Genomic DNA, 18,936 nt, shown 5'->3' with positions numbered 1-18,936 from the left:
ACTAATTGAAAGGGATATATGCACTCCATGTTTACTGCAACATTATTTACAATGGTCAAATTATGGAAGTAGCCCAGGTGTCTGTCAATAGACGAATGGATAAAGAAGATATGGTATACAAACACACACACACACACACACACACACACACACACACACACTGGAATATTACTCAGATATAAAAAATAATGAAATCTTACCATTTGCACTGACATGGATAGAGCTAGAGAGGACAATGCTAAGTGAAATCAGTCAGAGATAAACAAATACCATATGGAATTTAAGAAACAAAACAAGCAAAGAAAAAAGAAAGAGAGAGAGACAAACCAAGAAACAGACTCTTAACTACAGAGAACAAATTGGTTACCAGAGCAGAGGTGGTTGGGGGATAGGAAAAATAGGGGATGGGAACTAAAGAGGACACTTTGCTTGATGAAAATGAAATACAATAATTTTTAAAAAGAAAATAAATAAAAGAACTATAAACAACCTAAACGCCCTGAAATTATGGAATGTCCACAACACATTATATACTCATTACAATTACGTTCAAAGTGAGAGAGAACACAGTATAATGTTACGTTTATATTTAAAAACTTACATGTATAATCTGATCTCAACCCTGTAAAGAGGAAGAAACCCTAATAACAACAGCACATACATGGATGGGGAGAATACCACAGCACGCGGTATGTCAGGGTTGGTAAGGTTAACAGCGATGGTCATCCTTCCCTTTGCATGCTACTCTGTACTCTAGGTTTCCACTGGCTCGAAGAAGATAGGCTCTCTACCAGCTCATCATACTCCCAGCACAGCACCTGGCACATAGTAGGTACTTAGAGAAGTATCTGTTGCTTAAATTGAAAGCCAAAGGAAAAAAATTAACATAGAAAAATAAACACACACACACACACACATACATATGTCAATATACATGTATGTGGGTGGGAGTGTCTATGTGTATATATACATGCAGAAAGAGTGGCAATACTAAAAAATGTAAGAGGGGGACACCTGGGTGGCTCAGTTGGTTAAGCGCTGGACTCTTGATTTTGGCTCAGGTCATTATCTCATGGTTGTGAGATTGAGCCCCGCATCAGGCTCTGTGCTGATCATGGAACCTACACGGGACTGTCCCTCTCTCTCCCCCACTCTCTCTCTCTCTGCCCCTCCCCCATTCACACTTTCCTCCTCTCAAAATAAATACACATTAAAAAAATAATAATAATAAAAATTAATAAAATAAAAAATGTAAGAGGGAGGGAGGAACTTTCTGCATGTGTATTTAAACTCCTAATATGTAAAAAGCAGGGTAGTCTGGGTACCGCGGGCAAGGGGAACAAGAAAGAAAACATTCAAAATCTTGCCAAAAATTTTTTTATAAAAATAAAATCAGAGGATGTTGTAATTTGTGAATTGTTATCTTTGTTCAGATCAATATACAAATGAACAAAGAAAAGCACACACCAGCTCTTTATACAGAAGGTCACGTGGGGGGAGTTTTACTCAAGAATGCAAAGAATGTCTCCTTAAATTTCACCCTGGGGCTAACTGATAAGAAGCTAAATTCACGAAACAGAAAAAGGCAGTCTTTTCTCACTAGCCCATAGCACAAAAGCAGATACAAGTTTTTAAACTTCCTGTTTTTTAATCTTTGCAGTTATTTTTAAGTCTCTGATGTTTAAATTCCATAATTTAAGGTCATCCACTCTTAAATTCAATACCATGTCTTCATTCATGCAAGAGGAAGCAGTAATATTGTTTAAAAAGAAATGAGGCATCTAAGCTTCCTGAAATTAATGTTGGAAGGTTTCAGCACAGTGAAACCACCATGGGATTAATAATTAATATTAAAAAACATTAAACTGTTTAGAAAAATGCAGTTTTTAAGCAGAAGAATTCTCCAAACCACCTTTGCTCAACAGAAATAACATCAGTACATGTTCCTAGAACTAACAGAAGATACTATGTTCATAAATACGAGGGGGGGGAAGTTTTCTCTGATTTGATATTAATCCTTGGCATATGTGAAAGTAATGAGCAGAATGTTCCATTCAGATGGGTCAAGCTCAAAGTATAAAACTCGGCCATGGTATGAATTTCAAACAAAAACCTCACCTGAAAAATACAAAGGACAGTCTGAGTGAGCCATCTCTGGTTTCCTGTGCATAGGAAACGACTGATTCAAGTTCAAGCATACTATGTGCAACATCAATCTGCAACATCTCCACTACTAATGAAGGAGATTAGAAATTCAAATTCTTCAATTAATAGGTGATCTCTGGTTACTTAATGTTTTATACACAATACTATGATAAGTTCTCAGTTAAGAAAGTTGATGCAAACTACATTTATTCAAACAATCAATCAGTTCTACACTAAAAACAAGCATACATACATTCTGATATTTGCCTTCTATGCAGGGAAAAAAAATTCTATATGATGTAGAAGAATCCTAATAAGCAATTCAATGTGACCTCTGATGCACATAAATCTGTAAAATGGGAGCAGGCCAAGGAAAAAGGCTCTCTCCCTACAGAGTTCTGGTATGTGTTCCATGATCTTGGAGTATCAATTCATAGGTCTGCTCAAATTCTGACATGAGCATTTTCCAGCGGGGAAAAATGCCCTGAAAAACATGCCTTTCCTACCTTGATGCCCAATTTTAAAACGTTCAAATTAAAGATCCCACTCAGTTGACTGAGAGGTAAAGAACTGAAAAGAAGGAAAAATGAAACAGAAGAAACACATTTTTTCCTCTTCTGTCATTACTGTTTTTAACCTAACATGTCTCTCAAAGCATTCAGCTCCATGGTGATGGGAGCAGGCGAAAAATATAGAAACACTGAAAGAACAAATTCCTTCAGAATATTTTAGGGTTTCTAACGCAAAGCTTACCGTGGAATTAGAGAGGCATGCTAAGTTGAAAATAGATTCTTATAACTTAGTAATGATGTAAGATGAAGAATCTTTCTTTATAATAGCTTTTTAAAAGTCTGCTACATTCCCTCCTCTTCCCAGCCCCCAAAACCAGCCATCTATTTGGTTTTTTTACATAGTAATTTCCCAGAGTAAAGCATACGGAAGAAAATACAGTAACTGTTTAGAGTAGTGGGTTTCAATTTTGTCCCTAGGGGGACATCTGGCAGTATCTGGAGACATCTGTGGTTGTCATAAATGGGGAGCAGTACTACCGGCATCCAGGGAGTGGAGGCCACGGGAGACTGCTAACATGCTACACTAAGACAGCCTCCAGCACAAAGAACTGCCTGGCCTCAAGTGCCAGGGTCCGGAGGCTCAGACCCTGCTATGGAAGTATCTTTAACACTGAAATGCAATGGTTTATAACTACCCAAGTTCCAAAACTAGTCCCTTAGGTCAAAGTCAAGTGAGGAAGGCTCCCAGGCTCTCTTCATGGCCCACAGACTGATGTACATGATGACAATTCTACTTTTCCACTCAGGGTAGTCTTGAAAACTGCTCTTGGAGTTTTAATATTAATTTAATTTAATATAATTCAGCTGACCACTGAATGACTTATAACTCAAAGGAAATATAGGACATAGGAAAACATATTTGTTTTGTTTGTTTGTTTTTAACGTTTATTTATTTTTGAGAGAGAGAGCACAAGCAGGAGAGGGGCAGAGAGAGAGGGAGACACAGAATCTGAAAGAGCCTCCAGGCTGTGAGCTGTCAGCACAGAGCCTGACTCAGGGCTCAAACTCACGAATTGTAAGATCATGACCTGAGCTGCAGTGGGACACTTAATCAACTGAGCTACCCAGGCACCCCAGGAAAATATATTTGTGAATAAACCTGAAAAGGTTCTTAAAGAATTTTAACTAACATAAAGGATGATGTCATTATATGGCATTACCTCAACGAGATTCTATACATTTTGTAGCAGCAATAACAGATACCCCCCAATTTCCACTTGCTTGCTAAAAATCTTTCAAAATCTTCTTTCATTCAAAGTTTTAATTAGATGCCTTGAGGTAATTAAATTTATTCTCCACTTCAATTAATAATATTTCCCGGGGGCGCCTGGGTGGCTTGGTCGGTTAAGCGTCCGACTTCGGCTCAGGTCATGATCTCACAGTCCGTGGGTTCGAGCCCCGCATCGGGCTCTGTGCTGACAGCTCAGAGCCTGGAGCCTGTTTCAGATTCTGTGTCTCCCTCTCTCTGTGACCTCCCCCGTTCATGCTCCGTCTCTGTCTCAAAAATAAATAAACGTTAAAAAAAAAAATTAAAAAAAAAATATTTCCTGGATAACTTCTCTGTGAATTGTTCTAAAACCTGGGGATAGGATGGTGAGGATGGCAAAACCATCACTCAAAGAGCTTACGTTCTTGTACAGAAGATGGCTGGTTGCCTACTCTCGTCAATTGGTCGGTCAAAGAAGGCCTCTCTGTGAAGAAGTCATTTAAGATAAGACGACTTAAATGTCAAGAAGGAATCTGCTGCCCAAAAGAAGGACATTCCAGGCAGAAGGAAGAGCAAGTGGAAAGATGTAAAATATGAACGGACTTTGCAAGCCCAAAGTAAAGAAAGCCAATATGGCTGGAGGGGCGGGGGAGTGGCTTGGGGTAGGAGAGACAGATCGCAATAGACTGTAAGGAAGCTTGGAGGCCTTGGTAAGAGCAACATGAAGCAGCTGCAGGGTTCCATGGCCTTGTCTCGTGACATGACCCAGCATGAGATGCATATGGCATGCATTACGGTGGGATCAGCAGAAATGGAGAGAAATGGAGAGAGGTGGGTGTTTCTGAAGGTAGAGACAACAAGGCACACTCAAAATTTAGATGTCAGCAAGCAGCATGACATACTGCTGGATGTATAACACGATGAATTAAGGGCAACTCTTGAATGTCGAGATGGGTGGACGGTTCTAGGTGGATGATTCTCCTGAGAAATTCAGAGTGGCAGAGAACCAGGTTTAAGGACTATAAGTCAGAGGGCCAACGATGCTGGTCTGCCTAGGACTGAGAGGTTTCCCGAGAGGTGGGAACTTCAGCGTTAAAACCAGAGGTTTGGGAGACCAGGCTCACTTTACATAGAAACCAAGAACTCTGTGTTAACCATGTCCACTAGACATGTGGAGACACCAGGGAGGCTGCTGAAGATCTAAATCTGAAGCAAGTCTGAGCTGGAGATCCAGAAGTGGTTATCACAGAGGCACAAGGATGGCACTGAGAGTCACAGAACTCGATGACATCACCTCGGGAAAGAAGAGAAGAGGGCCCAGGACAGAGTTGGTATTTCTTTTTCACAGATAACATACTTACAGAGGTCTGTCTCAGTCTGGCTCTCCATCTACGTGGCCACTGCCTTCCAGACTTCACACTCCATGTTTTTGACTCTTACTTTCCAGATCTCCCCAGAAAATCAGTTAACACAAAGTAAAATGCACAATTCAGATGCTTTGGGCAGCTCATTTAAATTACTCTGCTAAAACCCTCAGCTCTGACTTCCCCCATTATACCCTTCGGGAGGGCCTCTCCCGAGGGACAGAAAAGCCCAAATACACGGAATAGGTTTATTGTCCATTCTCTCCCTTCCCTTTCCCAAAGCTTCCCAGCAAAGAAATAAACTATTGCTACTGACAAATGTTTGGCCTCTTTTTCCTACTCCCAAACCCTCTTCTCCCTTTTTCTAATTATCCTCAGTAAGCATGACCCTCAACTTTTACAATCTCAAACTCTCACAATTAAAATAACAACAATACAGAACAACTCTCACAACTGACGAAAAGGAATACAGAAGCAAGTAAGTGGGCAACAGAGACTCCCCAAGAGCAAGTTTCAGTTGAGAGGGGCCCACGGTGCAGTGCATTAGTCTCTTTGAAAAGACTCCTAACACCCTTGGCTGCAGCTTAACTTGGGTCCACAGGCATTCAAAAAGGGAACAATTACCAGGGTGACTCAACAGATGGCCCATTTAAACTAAAGGATTAACACAATGTGTCTGGTGACCTAGTTCAAGTAACTAAATAGAAACCTCCTGATTGGCCAACTTGTGATTGAAAATATCACATGTTTGCAGCTGACCTTGTCAGATCTAACTCTATCTGGCCAATCTGGGCAGAGAGAACAAGAAAATAAATAAAACATCAGAAATAATCAAAAGAGGTCCCCTGATTTGCAATGGCCATAGCAGAATTACCTGGCTTCCCTGTGGGACAGCCCCCTCCCTGTGAGGGCAAGCAGGCACTCTGCCTAGGAGAACAAGACAAAGGGCATTACCAAAAAAAAATCTCTAAGACTCTGCCTAAAAGATGGTAAGATAATTGAAAAGGTAGGAATTAAGAGAATAAATCAATGAGAACAATTTATACCTACTAAATCTCAATCTATGGGGAAATGGATCCTCCATTGTGAGGCCCTCAATAAGGCCAAGGGAGCCACACTATGGCAGTCCTTCAGAAGGACTTCTCAAATCTTCCTCAGCACTGAAAAACACTGATCCTGACTCACTATGAACTCTTATTAGCTATCATAAAGGTAAAGCATTTGTAATCGTATATTAAGGGAAAACAAGCAAACAAACAAACTTGAGTTTAAAAACAAAAAGGGTAATAATACAATGTCTGGGGAGTAAGGCTCAAAAGCTGCTCCTGGTCCAACAGTGTAAGCAGGTGCATATATAATCATGTCTTTTCATTTCACTTTTATACTGAAAACCGTATTTATTTTATTTTTAATTAAGAATATTACAAATGTTTACATCCTAGTGTACATTATATTTAAAACACCGATTTCTCCTGTTGACTATATGCTAATAACTGAATTTTTAGGGCATTAAAAAAATGACAATAAAACATACACACACATACATCGATTTTTATCTGATACATAAATACCTTCAATAATCACTACACTCCTCTCTGTAAGGATAGAAATAAAAAATCCATTGGTAATAAAAGATAAGTTCTTTACCTTTCAAAGTAATGTAAATTTGGTAAATGATAAAAACTCAGTGAATAAAATGCTGATAACAGACTTCTCATTACAAAATTAGGTTTACAGACTCACATCATTTTTCAGCACAGTAAAGCTATGCAGACACATTTAATGGATACTAGGTAGCATACATTTGCCTGAAACAAGAAATATATAATTCAATTTGTATATATTTAATGCATTTAATTGCTTCACCTTCATTCCGGTGAAATCACTAAACAACCCTTCATGTATCTATTCCATTAGCATTAAGACACTGTTCATAGTTTTATAATTGAATGATCTGAAAATACATTAATCCTTAGTTGGTACCTACTTTAATGCATTCTGTGGCATCATTATGGCTTTACAAGAATTAGCAGAGCTTTCTAATAAGAGATGCATTCTGACAAGCAAAGAAAAAGACATTGTTTAGATAAAGAAACAGAATGAAAACCCTAGGCAGAAATCTTGAAGAAGTATAGCTCACGAACATGAGTCTGCTCTTCCAACAGCAACAAGCCAGAAAGCCAGAAAGCTACTTACTACTGTCCAGTAGCTTGGAGGGAAAAGAGCCCTCACGGGAACATTCCAACACAAAAATTATCTTGGAAAATTAATATGTTCCCAAGTCATTTTCATAATTCAACTAATTTAAAAATCTATCTAGTAATAAAATACAGGGCACAAAGAAAAAAACAATAGTTTTCAAGGAGCTCGTTTATTCAAAAACATCATTTCTGATGCATATAAAATTCTGTAGAGTCCCTGAAAAGACAAACAAGTTACTACCATCAAGTGCTAAAGAACTATTAGGCTAGCTCTTCACAGAAAGCCACACAGGACACAAAGGCTAAGCACCACAGTGATCCCAACACCTGTGTTTCTGGCTGGATGTGGAAACTGCTCAGGGATGGCTTGGAAATGACTGAGAACAGGTATGACCACATGCAGAGGAATAAAAGGAGCGCCACCTCTGATCTTGGGTAACTGCGCATGCAGAGGGCAGAGGCAGTGCAGGCCCCTGCCCAGAAGGCTTTCCCTCTGCTCCCTAGACCAGGTGAGATGTCCACCCCCGCCAAGGGATTCCAAGGAGCCATCCGCTCTTTCAAAGCACTTCCCATGCTTTGGGGTGAGCTCTTTGGGGACACAGACCAGGCCTTATCAACCTGTACGGTGCCAGATACCAGCACACTTGACCACAGAGCGCCTGATCCATAAATACGTGCTGTAAGAGTAAATGAACAGGGGAGCCTGTGTGGCTCAGTTGGTTAAGTATCCTACTCCTGATTTCAGCTCAGGTCACGATCTCACGGTTTGTGAGATCAAGCCCCACGTCGGGCTCTGTGCTGATAGATGGGAGCCTGCTTGGGATTCTCTCTCTCTCCCTCTCTCTCTGTCCCTCTCTCATGAAATAAATAAACTTAAACAAAAAGAAGAAGAAATGAATAATAATAAGAAAGCCAGTGAAAGAGAAGAAGGTATTTCCATGGAGGTGAGAGAATGAAGAAGAAAAAGAGAAGGAGGAAGTAATTTTCGGGGAGATGAGGCAGAAAACAAAGAGAAGAATGAGGATAATGTAGCACAAATGTCACAAACAAAGGAAAGCCCAGGAACATTTGGCTTAGCTCTGTATACTTGGAAGTAAGGAGATTAAAGAATTACAGGAGTTAAGAGCAAAAGCCACTGTGTAAAAAAATTAGGTATAAACGGAGCAGGGAAACACTGAATACTTTTTTCCTGAAATCACAAATAAGGCAAAGATTTCAGTCTCATCCCTTCTGGTTAGTCTTATACTGAAAGTTCTAAGCTAGTTCAGTAAGGCCAAGAAAAACAAATCTTGGTGAATAGTATGAATCTTCAAAAAGGTATAAAGATGGGAAAGGAAAAAGTACAACCATCATTATTTAAACATCTACATGATCTATGTCAACCAATAATCCCATACAACACACACACACACACACACACACACACACACACACACACACACTATTAAAACTAGCAAGTGATTTAGGAGGTTTGCAGGTCAATATACAAATAGTAAGTAAACAATTAAGACATGAAATTTTAAAAGATCATTTACAGAAGCATAAAAAAATCTCACACACCTAACAGATGTGAGAAACCTCTCTACTGAAAACTGCCAAATGTTGCTGAGAGAAATTAAGTGGAGAGGTTTATGGACGAGAAGACTGAGCATTACCCAAATGTCTATTCTCCACAAATTGAAAATTAGGTTCAATGAAATCCCAATCAAAATCTAGCAAGCTTTATAGGGGAGCCTAGCTGGCTCAAATGGTACAGCATGTGACTCTTGATCTCAGGGTCATGAATTTGAGCCTCACGTTGGGTATAGAGATTACAAATCTAGTATTTTTATGGGGGGATAAAAAAGGCAAGATGATTCTAAAATTTACATGAAAATGCAAACAATCTGTAATAGTCAAAACAATTATAAAAATAAGAACAAAGTTGGAAGACTTCATTATTTGATTTCAAAATTATAAAGCTCTAGTACTCAAGACAGCAGCATAAAATCGGCATAAGAACAGACAACAGACCAATGGGACAGAAGAGAGTCCAGGAATGAACTCATAAATATACGGTCAACTGATTTTCAACCAAGACACCAGCTCAGTTAATAAAAATGTCTTTTAATAAATAGTACTAGACATGCATATGAAAAAAAAGTCACCTCAATAATTGCCTTATTTCACACACACACACACACAAAATTAAAGTTAGGTTATCAAGCTAAATGTAAAAGATGAAACCATAAAGTACCTTTAAGTAAACATTGGAAAATATATTCCCAAAACTGGACAGGCAGGGATTTCTTTCCTTTTTTTTTTTTTTTTTTTTTAGAATTTTATTTTACTCTTTAAAAGTTTTTTTTAACATTTATTTATTTTTGAGAGAGAGAGAGAGAGAGAGAGAGCAAGTGGGGGAGAGGCAGAGAGAGAGGGAGACACAGAATCCGAAACAGGCTCCAAGCTCTGAGCTGTCAACTCAGAGCCCAACATGGGGCTCCACTCACAAAATGTGAGATCGTGACCTGAGCCAAAGTCGGACACTCAACCGACTGAGCCACCCAGGCACGCCAGGCAGGGATTTCTTAGATGACATACAGTAAAGCACTGACCAAGCCTAAGTTTAAAACAAAACCTTCTCATCAAGAGGCACCATGTATGTGTCTGTGTTTAAATATATATCTTAAATATATAATATATATTTTAATGTATATTTGAAATCTTATATATCAAGAATTAAAAGATTATTCAATAATAATTTGGAAAAACAATCAAGACTTGAAAACAGATACTCTGCCAAAAAAAAAAAAAAAGATACATAAATGGCCAAGAAGCACATGAAAAAGATATATAAAGATACCCCAAATCATTAAGACTTCAGTAAAAAACAAACTAAAATCATAGCGAGACACCGTTTCACTCTTACCCCCCCACCAGAAAGGGCTAAAATTAAAAACAAAACAAAACGAAACCTGACAACACCAAATGCTGATAAGAATGTGAAGCAACTAGAACCTCATAAATTGCTGGTAGAAAATGGCACAACCACTTTGGAAAAAGAGTTTGGTAGTTTCTTATACAGTAAAACACATACATGTACTCTATGATCTGACAATTCTACTCCTAGGTATTTTTTCAAGAGAAATGAAAATATATGTCCACAAAATGACTTCCTAAGGTTGCTTACGTCAGCCTTATTCATAGCAGCCCAAACTAGAAACAACCTAAATCTTAACACTTCAGATTGACACATTTTATTGCATGTATATCATATCTCAAAAAATAAAAAACAAAAAACTTAAGGGCGAAAGGTGTAAGAGAGTGATGAGGTAACCCTCCCCTCCCCCATGCTTGTCTTCCCCATGTTGGAGACAGGACAGCATGAGAGAGACCCGAGACAGGTGGGAAGATCTGTGCTGGACAGAGAAAGAGCTGAAGGCTGTTCACAGGCAAAGAAGGGATGAGAAGGGAGAGACAGAATGACACGACTAAGAATCAGCATCTCGAAGGCAAGCGGACCATGGGATGGAGGGGGTGAAGAGGTCACCTGTGGAGAGGAGCAGGATGTCACAGAGCAGGGAGGGAAGCATGGAGAATGGAAAAATGAAGGAGGTGGGGTGCTGGGAAGGAGGCCAGCCCTGAAGCTGCCTTTGGCTCCTCTGTCTCTCCTACCCCAGGAGTCAGGCAACCACTGCTGGTCCCAGGTGTACAGAATCCCTCTGTGCCATCCGATAGAAAAGGTATGGAAAGGAGAGCCTTGAGGAATGCTCTTCCAGTGGCTATCCTGCTCGCCTGAAGCAGTAAGAGAGAACCTGGCAAAGGACTGGAACGTCTTGTTTGAATGAAATACACAGGGTGTCAACATAGATTATCTTTTAGAGAAAGAAGTATGCAACGACCCATCTGTTTCCTGCCCTGTAAGTGATTTGTTTTGCTACTTTTAACAAATAACTATGCAGTTAGGCCTGTATTTCCTTAAAGTGGAGAGATCACAGACTAACAAACGTTGAGAATTCTTAGGTTAGCCAAACACTCTAAATATGGACCATGGTCTCTAGGTTCATTTACTCACCAATGGATTGAACTTAACATTTAATAAATGGCCCAGTAGAAGAGCTCATTCACCTCAGATGCAGTAGAGGATTATATATACTTACTAGAGGTGGAGACAGGAAATTTCTTCCTTGCAGTGTAAATAAGTCTGATTGATGTGGAAGCTACAACTTGGGACTTTCTTTTCACTGTAGGTTTGGGTACTCTTGATTTTGCCCTGATTTCAAACAACTTAAAATGCCTAAATAATGAAGTTTAAATATCATCTCTTTTGAAGGAGGAGACTTCTGTGCTAATAAGAGTTCAAATGTTTTCATCAGGTAAACCAAGTGTTTCCACTGCAACCTTACTTACCCTTCTTTTTCTTATTCAGCCAAGACATCACTTCCAAGATAGCGGAGAACTTTTTTGCTAGCCTAGCTACAATACTGAGCTTTAAACAATCCAAAATTCCTAAAAGCAAATTCTAGGACTCCACTTTATCACAGCATTTCATAGAATTTGATTTCAATATATTTGATTTGATTTCGATAGTCCCCAACTTAGGATGATGGTCCAACTTAATGATCTTCCGACTTTACGACCGTGTGGAAGCAACAGAAAGTGTACTTGGAATTTTGAATTTTGATCTTTTTCCCCACTAGTGATGCGTGTTAAGATCCTTGCTCGTGATGCTGGGCAGTGACAGCCAGCCGCAGCTCCTGGTCTGCTACGCGATCCGAAGGGTAAGCAACGAGGACACGGACAGACATTGTTTTTCACTCTCGGTACACTGTTTAACAATCTGCACGAGATATTAAACACTTTCTGGTTAACAGGCTTTATGTGGGATGATTTCATCCAACTTGAGGCTAATAATGCAAGTGTTCTGAGCACACATAAGGTACGCTAGGCTGAGCTCTGATGTTCAGTAGGCTAGGTGTATTAAATGCACTTTTGACTTACACTCTTTTCAACTTAGGATGGGTTTCTTGGGATGGAACCCATCTGAAGTGGAGGAAGGTCTGTATGTTGGAAGGGAAAGAAAATACAACGTAAGCAAGAAATGTCCCTCTAATCAGGCAGTCTTAGAATACGTGCAATAACTAGCCCATCTCCTCCCTTCAGAGGAACAAGCCGCTGATAGCAGGCAAGTAGTGTTCTGAAATAAGTCCAAGTGGCTTGTCCGTGTAAACTATCAGCAAGCTACCACGAATGTCAAATCTCCAGGACAGGGTTTTAGAGCTCCCGCAGAGTCAGTACAGGTTTACTGTGAAATCCAAGGAAGCATTTCTGATGAGGCAGCCGCTGCCAGTGCAGAAGCACGCTCAGTCCTGCTTGCAAATGTGACATGGCATCATCCCACTGAAGGAGGCACTTGTTGGGACCGTATCTGCAGGAGCAGCATCTCTTCCCCCATAGGGGCTTGAAGACTTGAAACAGACAAAAATGGTTCTGCTTTCCAGTCACTCTGGGAGAGAGAGGAAGGAAATGTCTTTCTCCCCCTCCTAATTCTCCTTGCAAGTTATACCTGCTGTAGACCAGGCCACACATCTCTCGGAACAGTCTTTCACATGGCTATGTACAAATTAAAAAGCCTGAGGGCGAAGAGTTAAATCAAAACAGCAATATTCTACATAGAAGCTCAACAGAGGCTACAAGCCCATCTGCCAGAGAAGCAGTCCCCCTGCTGAACAAGCAGTGTGGCTGAGACTCTGAAATAGTAATTACAAAAGCAAGGTATTTTTCACGTGGCCAGGAACTTTAGGGTCATTGCCGATACACCATTATTGCCGTATATGAGGGGCAGTGACCCCTGTATTTGTAAATAGTATGAAATGTCAGAAACGCATTTTAATGCAATATATGCTACAACTTTTGTTCAATATGCAAATCATTTACTTCTGCAAAAGGTCCAAGCAGATAAAAAATGGCATAATCAAGAAACAGCTATTCCCTGGAAACAGGATTGTCGAAAGCAGTCCGTTCTCAGATGGAGGTCATGAACTAAACAGAGTATTGAGAGTCACCCACTCTAGCAGAGAATAATAGTAAAGACTACAGATGATACTATTTGTAATACTTCTACTTATGATACTTTACAGTTTACTAGAGAGCATTTTTGTATCCATTATCTCATTTGGGAATGTGGGCCGAATCTAGACAGGGTTACAGGGAGCATCCCAGCATCTAACAGACCCCGTGGCCTTTTTAAAGGTCACAGAAAAACAATGTTGTCCTGTGCTGTTGGAGGAAAACGACTAACAAATTTGAAATAATCTGAAATAACTGTGTCTTCTCTTGTGCTAAAAAACATCTGAGAAACAGTAACTAAGAAACTATTTTATAGATAACAGTGTTCTCCCAGATTTGAAACCCCCATGACTGCAGTGAGTGGTACACTACATTCAATAAACATGTCAGAAAAAAAAAAGGGGGGGGGGTCTGTAAAAGAAAAACTAACTGCTTAAGAAACCAGACTCTTGGGGCACCCGGCTGGCTCAAGCATTCAAGTGTCACTGTTAGTTTCAGCTCTGTTCATGATCTCAGGGTTCCTGAGTCCAAGCCCCACGTCAGTCAGTCTCGGTGCTGACAGCATGGAGCCTGATTACGAGTCTCTCTCTCTCCAACTCTCTCTGTGCCCCTCCCTCGCCTCTCTCTCTCAAAAGGAAAAAAAAAGAAAAAGGAAAGAAACCAGACTCTTGCCTTCTTGCTGGCCCTTTCTTCCTTCCTCCCTCCCCCAATTCCTTCCCTCCTTTCTCGTTCATCTTTGTTGTCCCTGTTTTTTAAGCACTGAAACCTGTAAGAATGGGTCTACTTTGCCTTTTGTATCCAGAAATAGCAGAAGACAGACACAAATTCTTCCCAAAAAGTACCATGACTCTGCCTCTATTTTATACCATTAAGAAGAAAGTGAACTTGACAATCAAGTTTAAAGTCGTGGTGATAAGGACAGAGATCTGAAGTAACAAACTAGAAAAGGCAGAAGAGAAACATTCAAGCATCCAGATCACATTCCTCCAGACCTGAGAGATTAAACTGCCTTTCTGGACAAGGGATTATATCCCCAAGGAGTGATTCTGAGCTGTGGTTTCACACCACCTCTAGGGGACTCCAAGAATCTCAAAGAATGTGACAACATTTCAGGATACAATTTTAATTCAACCAATTGACAGGACAGAAATGAAATGTGAGAATGGTTGGCCGGGAGCTAGACAACAGTGTGCCCTCTTATCTTAAAACCTGAATGGCTTCTCATACTTTTCATTCCCCTAGAGAAAATAAGAGAGATCCTAGTGCATAATTTTTTTTTTTAAGTGTTCCACCTATTATCCCATCCTCCTCACAAAATTAATGAAGGAGGGACTCATCTGATAGCAAACTAGGCTGGTTATTTTAAGGAACAAGTAAGCCTATCTTTTTTCCTGTGGTTAAGTCAGTACGTCAGTCACACTTTCTGTTAACTGAGCAAATACTATGGGGAGGAAGAGAACATTGACAAGTTAACTACTGCTCAAAAGTGGTCCCCAGACTTTGGTCGGGAGACAGTGGCTATCTGGTGCAGCTGAAGTCACAGAAAAAAAACAGTTGACGGAGTAATGGCAGAGTTAGCAATTTCCCAATTTCCCCTTAGTGTTTTACTTTTGAAGACCACACATTTCTCACCCAAGCTCTTTCCTCTTTAACTTTTTTCCCAGCTCAGGTCCAGCACTTCATTCTTTACCTGAACTCAGTTTTATGCTCACCCCCCACTTAGAGAAGTCAAACCTGTCTACTGCTACCCTCTCCCCCCACCCCATCTCATCGGAAAAGGAGAAAGAAGTTAAAGGAGAAAGGTGGAGAAGGAAAAAGGCAGCCCTCTGTAAGGAACCGAGAGGAGGACTGGGAGACCCACTGAAAATGACTTATCCAAATCCCTTCCAAAAAGAGATTAATTGTAATCTTGCCTAAAAACAAAAAAATCCATCAAGCTGTCTTTGTCTATCCCAACATTGTACATAAAAAGACAAGGTTCAACACTATTGAACATCATCGTGTAAAATCCAAATGTTTCACAGGTAAAGCAGGTAGCCAAATAAATTATTACTTATTAATGACTTTTGGCGACAAATTAAAATCTGCTCTCTTCAACCACTGAAATACAAAGATCTCAATTTGATGCTTACAACTAAAAACACATTGTGAGACCAACAAATCAAAGTTTCAGTGCTTTCCAGTAACACAAACTTATCAAATAATCAAAAAATTGGCAATATTTGCCTAATTAAATTCCAACCAGTCTCTCAGTGGAAGGCACCACAATGGCAAAAGTGAAACCCAGTAAGCTGCCACTGTGTAACAAAGAATATTCAACGAGGGTCCTATGTTTTTAGGAACATGAGCAGCTTCGGCATTAACATTCTTTTTAAAATCCTCACTTTCTTCCAGGGGTGGAGTCTCCCGAAGAATTCCAGGCTAAAATTTAAACAGACACAACGCCAAAACTGAATGATACCACAAAACGCAGACTTCCTTTCAAACAACTCCTACACTCTTTACTTGGAAGAGAGGCTAGAGGACAAAGCTCTCATCACTTGCTCTGTTTACACCACAGTGGCCTCAGGACAAGAAACTGCGGGGGTCGTTACTGGCCAACTGGTTGAAGCGCATCACTGCTCATGGAGAATGCCTCAGTTAAGGACGCTTAAAGCAGCCCATTGGACCCTGAGAGGCTGTGGCATACCAAGTTATTTTGAGCCTCAGACAACGAGGACAGCAAGCAAATGCTCAGAAACTATCACGACACCACAGAGGACAAATACTTTCAGATCCAGGGAGATGTCTGTTGCTGGAGTTTTTGTGGTGCGATGATCTGAAAACCAGACAATAACCCAAGTTATCGTAAACTGAAGCAGGAAGTGGGACAATCAAAGGTCTGAGTCAGTGCAGAACTCCAAACTTCTGCAATGTGGAGCTGCTAAGTTGTGTGAAGCTGTCACGGGACAGGGGAGGGGGCAGAGAGAAGAGGCACAGCACTCGGGGATGTGCCAGGAGACAGATATGCCACATGAAACAAAGAAAGCCCAGGACAGACTATGACATTCAGTTATCTTTGAGGCATTACCACACACAGCCTTTGGTTGTTCGACTTTTCTCTCCTTTCCATCAGGGGGGCAGAATATATTTCTTTTAAAAGCATACCATTCTTCTACTCTTTCTATGTAGCAGCTTATTTCAAATACTCCTTCACTTAGAAAAAAACAACACAAAAACTCCCACCTACAGAGAAAAGCACGCCCTGCTCATGAAAATCTCTCCCTAAAAATCAATGGTAATGAAAGGTAACCAGTAGGGCTGTTCCAGCTTCTCTTTAAAGAGGCTGTCTCCGTATCCTATGACGAAATGGTGACAACCTGTAGAAATAAATACTTGCTGCAGTTTAGATGACGACAGATTTGACACGTACCATATATAGGTATGCCAGAGTGTCTGCGTGCCACAACCTTCCGTCAGTCCTTCATCGGTAAGGGTTTTATCCCCGCTTTAATGGTGTACTCTGTGTTCTAGGAGAGCACATTATTCGCCAATGTCAATAACAGCTACTTCTAGATAGTAAAATTCTAGATGGTTCTCATTTTCATCTTTATGTTTATCTGTTTTTTACATTTTCGCAAGTATGTATATTTTTATGAAGTATTTTTTTTTTTTAATTTACATCCCAGTTAACATATAGTACAATAATGATTTCAGGAGTAGATTCCAGTGATTCATGCCCTACATATAACACAATGCTCATCCCAACGGATGTCCTCCTTAATGCCTTGCCCATTTAGCCCATCCTCCCACCCACAACCCCTCCAGAGACCCTCGGTTTGTGCTCTATATTTAAGAGTCTTAACAGTATTTTTTTTTTTTTAATGTGCTGGGAGACAGAATTAAAAGAGATTTTCTTGGGGCGCCAGGCTGGCTCAGTCGGAGGAGCATGTGACTCTTGATCTCAGGGTCGTGAGTTCAAGCCCCACCCTGGGCGTAGAGATGACTTAAATACATAGACAAGAGAGAGAGAGAGAGAGAGAGAGAGAGAGAGAGAGAAGGAAAGAGAAAGAAAGAAAGAGAGAGAGAAAGAAAGAAAGAAAGAAAGAAAGAAAGAAAGAAAGAAAGAAAGAAAGAAAGAAAGAAAGAAAGAAAGATTTTTTGATGCTTTGGACAAATACAACTGAAAGGCTGTTATTCCAAAACATCATCGAAATACAATGAAAGAATCAAATTATAGCAGCAATTAATGCTGGGCCCTGGCCTACATCTTTACAAGCAATAAGCTCCATTCACTTGCAGAGTGTGGCTACCTTGTGGCAACTCCCTCTTTACCTGAGGCCTTCATGAAGTACAGTGGGCACATTATCAAATTTTAGGGATGAGGTCAAATATCCAGACAGATATAGAAACAGCTGGTCTACCTTTCCACACGGGTTAGCAGAGCTCTCCAGGATTAGAGAAGGGGCCCCTAACCCACAGAGCAGACTAATTATATTTAATTGATCTGAGAAGAAAAAAAAGAGAGAGAGATAGAGATGGGAAGTTTTCATCAGGGATTAGCATTCACTCAGAAAACTGAGATTTCGTTTGCACCAAGTTAGAAGGCATTTGCTCCTGAGGGAGATAGGACAGAATCAAACATACAACTCCTTTAGGCAGTTTTACACTCATTAAGAACTTTGGAATTCCTGACTGAGGTCTTACAAATCACTGCACCCATTAAACAAGAGGTACTGACTGCCATGGAAGAAATAATTTATACAAAGTAATCTAGAAGCCATCAAGTGATGTTAAATTCCCACCACAGATATACTTTTCATGCCCCTCTGTTTAGGTATTGGCTAATGACCCAATTATTTATACAATATGCAAACCAAAGGCAATAGGGTTGGCTGATTTGTATTTGGTACTGAGGCATGGTCTCTTGGCTCCTAATTGCAAAAAGAGATGACGTGAAAGGTTAATTGGGTCATAAACAAGTCCCTGCGACAAACAGAATCACAGTTCTTAGAAGGGGCACTCTTCATAAACATAACCTAAATCGCTATACAAAGGTTTCTGTGATTTGTATTAGGGGAAAAAGCTGCACTAACCACATAATACATAATTTTGTCAAGGGGATTCATGAAATACTTTACCAGTTTCTTGGAAACTCATTCTAAAATCTATCAACTTAATTCAGTAGAAGTGCTGACAATAATTTTATAATTTGAACACCTGATTTTCAACAACCCCAAAATGAATGTGGCAACGTCTAACAGAGAGCAATGCCCTAGATGAAAAAAAACAATCTGACTCACATGCTTGTACACACTGGCCACAGACACAAAACAGTAGTTACGCCTGCAAAATACAAAATTACATGGTGAGCTATGGCTTTCTTCTACTTCCTGTCAGAAGATGCATTCTTATGAGAT

At 40.1% G+C, this 18,936-nt stretch overlaps 1 protein-coding gene across 27 annotated transcripts in view; it reads right to left on the bottom strand.

Annotated features, from left to right (window-relative positions):
* The window catches only part of SIPA1L1 (signal induced proliferation associated 1 like 1), a 363,206-nt gene that overhangs the window by 161,095 nt on the left and 183,175 nt on the right, over positions 1-18,936 (bottom strand). Inside the window, exon 1 of one of the 27 annotated variants that reach the window (XM_053224642.1) lies at positions 6,163-6,184. The exons of the other annotated variants lie outside the window; for them this stretch is intronic. The gene's annotated coding sequence lies outside the window, so the exon portion shown is untranslated. Of the gene's footprint in view, positions 1-6,162; positions 6,185-18,936 lie in introns of those variants that run through there. 27 annotated transcript variants of the gene reach the window in all.

The sequence above is a fragment of the Acinonyx jubatus genome, chromosome B3 (assembly GCF_027475565.1).
Source record: "Acinonyx jubatus isolate Ajub_Pintada_27869175 chromosome B3, VMU_Ajub_asm_v1.0, whole genome shotgun sequence".
In the NCBI taxonomy this organism is placed as follows: Eukaryota; Metazoa; Chordata; class Mammalia; order Carnivora; family Felidae; genus Acinonyx; species Acinonyx jubatus.
This window is presented reverse-complemented; position numbering and strand designations above follow the sequence as displayed.